The sequence below is a fragment of the Orycteropus afer genome, unplaced genomic scaffold (assembly GCF_000298275.1).
Source record: "Orycteropus afer afer isolate SDZICR_OR568_19922 unplaced genomic scaffold, OryAfe1.0 scaffold01361, whole genome shotgun sequence".
Lineage (NCBI taxonomy): Eukaryota > Metazoa > Chordata > Mammalia > Tubulidentata > Orycteropodidae > Orycteropus > Orycteropus afer.
Window position 1 is genome coordinate 35188 of NW_006922948.1, and position 6719 is coordinate 41906.

The 6719-nt window shown below is 35.7% G+C and overlaps 1 pseudogene; it reads right to left on the reverse strand.

Moving 5' to 3' along the window:
* Nucleotides 1-4337: 4337 nt before the first annotated feature.
* Nucleotides 4338-6071, reverse strand: LOC103213161 (annotated as a pseudogene).
* Between the last annotated feature and the right edge of the window lie 648 nt (nt 6072-6719).

Below are 6719 nucleotides of genomic sequence, written 5' to 3' on the forward strand. Positions count from 1 at the left end.
TAGTGTTTTGTACTCAGGATATTCCTATGGGATTGGTTCTCATCAATCCCTGGTGGGCCTTCAAGTCTACCTAGACCAAGGAGAACTGGGAATGAAAATAAGCCTTCTTTTAAAAATACCTCAGAAAAGGCACAAGGAGGAATTGAGAAGAGAGCTGTTACATTATGGGGATTTCAATCAACGTCATGAAACAAAATGTGTATGAATTGCTGTATGGATAATGAATTTTCTCTGTAAATCTTCACCCAGATCACAATAAATAAAAAATAAAACAAATTCTTCAGAGACGAAGTGTCCCACAACAGTACAGAACAAGTCAGTGAGACCTATTTACAAAAATAATGAGACAATAGTGGGGGGAAACGACATTATAAAATACTCAGACAGATCAGGTTAGATATGTGCTAACAGAGGAATAAAAGGAAGATTGATGTAGTCTAATTCTAGTGGGATACGCACTGATTTGTTATTTGGGCCTTTGGAAAGGATGGACTTTAGGAAGCGCACCTCAGGGTCTCAATCACCACTATCTGAGCTTCTTCCACATGAGCTTTGGTAACACAAATCTTTCTTGTATTTTAATGAGCTCTCACCAAAATATTCCACCATGTTCAGGCTTCTGACATGATGATATGTATTTTCAAAAATTTTAGAGCCAGTCCCACTGTCTATATCAATTCCTAAGCTAGGAACTAGCATTCTTGTCCTGTATTTACTTAGCTAAAACAAAGATTCATGTCTTAGCTTTAGCATGAAAGGAGTCCAAATTCTGCATGAAGAAAATGGAGAGAGAAGACATCTGCTTCACAAAATAAGAAGAAGGCTAGTAAGACTAATGATTTTTCTCTGCTGGAGAAGCAGGCTGATTTTATTGGGTGTCACACTGTTTTTGCCCTGGGTCATGGCCTGGCCCTATTCAGTAAAGCTGTTCTATTGGAGTTTAAAGGATCTCTGACTCCATGTAGTCATTGAACTCCCACAAAATTGCATCCAGCCCAGAAAAATCAAAGGGTTAGGATTGAATGCAGTGACGTGCTAGAGTCAATCCACACTGGCTTGGGAGAGCCATTGTGTGCAATTCTTCCAGCTCTGTGCTCAGTGGCTTTATATTGTTGTAAGTTTTAATCTGGATAATTTTGCAAGAACAATACAAAAAACATCCTTATAACCTTTACTTCACTTTATAAATTGATTATTTTGCCCATTTTTTTTAAATCATTCTGTTATTGATATAGAGATACAAAGATGAAAAGATAATTATTCTGGACTACTTATAAGTAAGTTAGAGACATTATGTCCTTTTATCCATAAATATTTCAGTGTGTATTTTCCAGGAAAAACTTGTGATTGCATCATCTCAGTATTTTCATTGAAATCAAGAAATTTAGTGTTGAAATAACACGATAACCTCATCCAAAGTTCATATTCAAAATTAAACAAGTGTCTCAAATATGACTTCTATAGCTACACTTTTCGTATTCAAAAGTCAACCTGGAATCATGCAATGCATTTTATTTGCATGTCTTTTGGGACACTTTTTATCTATAATACTTCCTCAGCCTTTTTTTTTTTTCTTGACCTTGACATTTTAGATGAACACAGGGCATTTATTACCTAGAATGGCCATCATTTGCCTTTCTTTGATGTTGCTTCCTGATGAGATTCAAATCAGTGTAAAAGGGGAAGACCCTCAGTGAGGTAGATTGACACAATGGCCATGAAGATATGTTTATTTTATTTGCCTGCTTTGTTTGTTTTTATTTTGAATACCCCAGAATACTGTGGTCTTTCTCTGTTCCTCATCTCTGAGTTCATATGATACCTACATGTCAAAATACTACTTAGGTTAGTTTTGGTCACTTGGATGATATGATGGTTAATGTTATGTGTTTACTTGGCTAGGCTATAATTCTCTGTGGTTTGGCACAAACTGGACTGCTTTCTGTCCATAATGTCATGTAAAATTATCACCATCCATGATGTGACCTGATGTGATCATTGAATCAGTTGAAAATTTGAGAGTGTGGCTAGCCTCCAGCCTATAAATGGATGTTCTGACAGAACTTGCTCTCTTTCTCTTTGGACCCTACACTCTTCTCATTGCTTGACCTGACCTTGGACCAGAAGCCTACAGAAAAATCTAGACTGCCACTTGATCTACAAATTCCACACTTGCCAGTCCCACAATTGTGTGAGCCAATCCCTGGAAGTAAATCTCTCTCTCTTTTCTCTCTCCCTCTCATATATATGTATAAGTAACTGTCTTTGCCAACAGTATGAAAACTATTTCTCATTATTCTGAATGTTTTTTTTTTTTTTTCCATTATCTCAAGCTTAAAAGCATAGTACCTATTTTTTCAAACTGTGATGTTGATGAAGAATCCTGAATACTCTGGATTGCAAAAAGAAAATAATAAATTATTCTTTAAAGAATCACAACCCGAATGTTCCTTAGAAGTGAGGATGAATTGACCCACTTACTATAACCACATCATCAGGAAAGAAAGGTCACTAGAAAAGGTATTCATGTTTAATGAAGTAGACAGCCAAAAAATAAAAAAACAAGGAAAACCTTCAGTGAGATGATTGACATAATTGCTGGACAGTGGGCTTAAACACATAAACAATCATGAATATGGTGCAGAATCAGGAAACATTTTGTTCTGTTATATATGAGATCACCATCAATTGAAGCTGACTCAATAGCAACTACCAAGTATCCAGATAGTAATTAATACTATGGTAAAAATATAAAATATATAAATTATTTAAAATATAAAATTATAAAATATGTTCAGATTGTTTAATTCACCACATTTTTTATAACAACTGACATTAAGTATTTGTTCATATCACTTTGTTTCTGAGGTGTTATCTATAGCAGAGAAATGTATAAATATTAAGGTTATATTTTGATGTGCATTGATAAAGTCACAACTGTGTTATCCACAATACTGTTAAGGTACAGAGCTTTCCAGTCCTCTGGAAAGTTCCCTCATCGTGTCTCTTTCCAGGCAGTATCTGCTACTTATCACGATCTCAGAGAAAAGAACACATATTTCTTTCACCTTAAATTAGTCTTGACTATTACAGACCATCATATAAATGGAATTATAAAATACGATTCAAATTGTTAAAATATACAAATTATTTAAAATATAAAATTACAAAACATGTTCAGATTAACTCACCAAGTTATTTTCTATTTATCCATGTTACTGGGTGTCTTAGTAATTTGAATTTTATGAAGTCTCTGATCAAGACTTTTGCCCATTTTCACTGATTGTCGTCATTGTAAGGTCCCTGAGTAGGGCAAATATTTTGCCTTCAGGCTAGTAACAAAAGGTCCAAGATTCAAATTCACCAGTGGCTGCCCGGGAGAAAAGAAGTATCTATCTGTTCTCATATAGATACAGCCAAGGAAAATCTATGGCTCATTTCTACTTGTTCTATAAGGTTACCATGAGTCAAAATTGAGTCAGTAGCACAAAATAACAACACCACCTAACCAATTGTTGACAGTTCGAATCTATCCAACAGCACCTGGAAGAAACATCAAGTATTTGCTTTCATAAGAAAGTAGCATGCAGTATACTTACACATTGAAGTACATGGGTTCCTATGAGTTCAAATAGATTCAATAACAGTGATTAGTTTTGGGTTTTGATTTTATTATATTGTAGTAAGAAAGGATCAGTTCTAGGATACCATACTTGCTAATGTAGAAGGTCAATGAAAAATTGGAAGACCCTCAATGAGTTGGATTGATAACAGTGACTTTGATGATAAGATAAAACATAACAATGATTGTGAGGATGGCACAGGCTGAGCATTGTGTCTTTCTGTTGTACACAGGTGGCTATGAGTCAGAAATGACTCAATGGCACTTAACAACAACATGACTAATTTACATAACTTAGATTCATGTCTTTTGTCGGACATTTGTATTATATTTGATCTCCCAATCTGTGGCTCTGTGGCTTCTGTATTCATTTTCTTAAAATATTCATTTATTTTTCTTTCAGAACTGTTGATAATATTTATTTAGAAAAAGCTTTTAGTAATAAAACAGCAAAAACAACAGAAATACCTTATGTTTAATATAAATAATAAAATGCCATGCTGTGTGTGGTCAGGTATGTGCACTGTGGAGAAAAGACAAAGAGAAATTGGATAGAGGTAGAAGATAATTCTTGGCTTACTGTCTGTAAATACTGTTTGAAAAGGAGCCTCTGGAAAACAATGAGTGATGACAGCCCTCGTCTACTAGCATGACAGAGACAGGACTAATATATGTCTTGAAATAATGGATTGATGTCAGTTCTCTGGGTAACTGCTTAAAGGGGTTTGGTTCCACCAATGAATAGAGTTCCTAATTCTACACTAACTCATATTTGGGGATGTCAATCTCAACCCCTTGTTCTTCTCCAAGCTTCTTCCACCAGGGTGCCTGCAAGTGCTTCAATTTAGTGACGTGGCCTTGCTTAGCCTTGACTGCTACAGGTCTGCATCCATTAATGAAGAGTTCAGGTTCCTGTACCTGTCCTTCAGCCTTGGTGCTCTTATTAACTTCTCAATGCTGGTGCTTATCTGGGCCATCAGAGCCTCCCTATGCTGCTCGCCTCTCTCTTCTAAGGCCCTGTCCATGAAGTAGTGTGGCAGTCATTTTTCAACCTGGGCGTGGAGCTCCCTGCTGGCCACATCTGACATCGAAGAGCTTGGATATCTTCTCACACAGTCATCCACTTGCTCCTTCAGTTCAACTCTGTGTGTATCTGTGAATCCTTGGAGTCTTTACCAAGGGGTAAAGAGCTTCTTTCTCTTACAGCAGTTTTCCAGGAATTTAAGAGCTGCTTTGTGAAGTGTGACAGGGGCTTTATATTCTGTAAGAGATGGAATCTGTTGGTGAAAATTTTTCCTTTCCCTGTACCCTTTCCAATGTTTCTGGATGATCAGTGCTGATTTCTCTTCCATTTCCTGATTGTATTTTCCCACCTGACCTGGATGAACAACTTTGAGCATATTTAGTCGTAATTCTCGGCAAAGTCTCATGGCTCTGTCTTTGAAGTTGTAATTGTCATCTGTGGTCCTCTTCTTTCTTCTGCCTATTTAATTTCAGCCATATCTTTACTCACTTAGCTCTGAAACTCCTTTGCGAAGTTGTCACAGGAGACGGAAGCTTCCTTGTTCTCTTTCTTGTCTGGAAACCCTTCCAGTAAACTTGAACCACACAAGCTGCTTTATCCAGTTTCTGCTCTTCTACCTCCTGGTAGACCTTAGGACTTAAAAGACCAAGAAGCTGTCTGAGTTCTTCACTAAATTCTGTCCCAGCTTCCTGTTTATTCTGTAAACTTCTGAGTCCTTTGTAGCAGGAACTTAATCTCAATAAAATTAAAATTTCCTGACGTGATTGAGCCACCAACAGTAAAAGCTTTTTAGTAGTTGTTTTTATGATTGGACTAGGAATTGACGAAAGCTTGAAAACAACTTCATCTAAAATGCAATGCAGGTTTTTTTCTTCTATTATGAATAGATCACTACCATTGATATGTAGTATGTTCTGTAGCATAGTCATGACTATAGATCTTATTTGAACATTGTCAGTTTACAGTAAGTGAAAGATCTGATCATTTTGTTGTACATTCTGAGTAAGTTGAATGAGAATCAGTCACAATTTGAAAAAATTTTAGTAATTCATCTTTTTCTTCACCCTTAGCAGCATTGATGAAACATGATTGTAGTTGTCTTCCCAAAACAAGATAATTTTATGCACCTGATTAAATTAATTCACTGTAAATATCCTCTACATTTTTTCCAGGCTACAGCGCCACAAAGCAATGGCTCAATATTTGTGTAAGTTGGGAAATTGTAGACCAACCACCCTGGATTCCAGAACAATCTTGACTCAGGACCTAGAGGCAATATTGAAAGAGGTCATAACAATATATATCTTGTTTGATTGTCTTCAATTCTAAGCTTCCTAAAGGTGTGCTGATTATTTATTCTTTTAACTTCAACAGTATAACAGGGTCATTCTGCTCAGGGATTCTTTTTTCTGTGGCTTCTTTCATTCATTTTCTTAAAAGTAATTGAAGTCCAAATTATTGATAAAATGATGTCTTATTGGAGTTCCTGAATGGTGCAAATAGTTGACACACTCTGCTGGTAACCAACAGGTTTGAGTTCATCCAGAGGCTTCTCACACACTATATCCAAAAAACAGCCTTTGAAAACTCTACAGAGTGCAGTTCTACTCTGAAACACATACAATCACCATGAGTAGAGTCATTGCTGTCCTGACCAGGAAATTTTTGCCCATCCTCAAACCATGAAGATCTTCTATATATTTTTTTCTCTTTTTAGAAACTTTACTTTTTTAGCTTTTACATTTAAATGCGTAGTCCAAGATGTATTAAAATGTTATAAGGTGTGAAATAGAGGTCAGCTTTTTAAAATGGCTACTCAATTAGTACAGTTTTATTTATTGAAAATCTTTTTCATTTTTCATTCAATTACGTTGACATTTTAGTTGAAAAATAAATTGAGTGTACACTGAACATATGAATATTTAGGTTCTCTATACTTTTCCATAATTTATTTGTTTCTCCTCATGCTGATACCAACTAATTTGACTATTTTTAATTAATAACAAGTCTTGATGTAAGGTAATGTGACAATCAAAATGTCTTCTTTACTTAAAGATGATTTTGGCTGTCAGT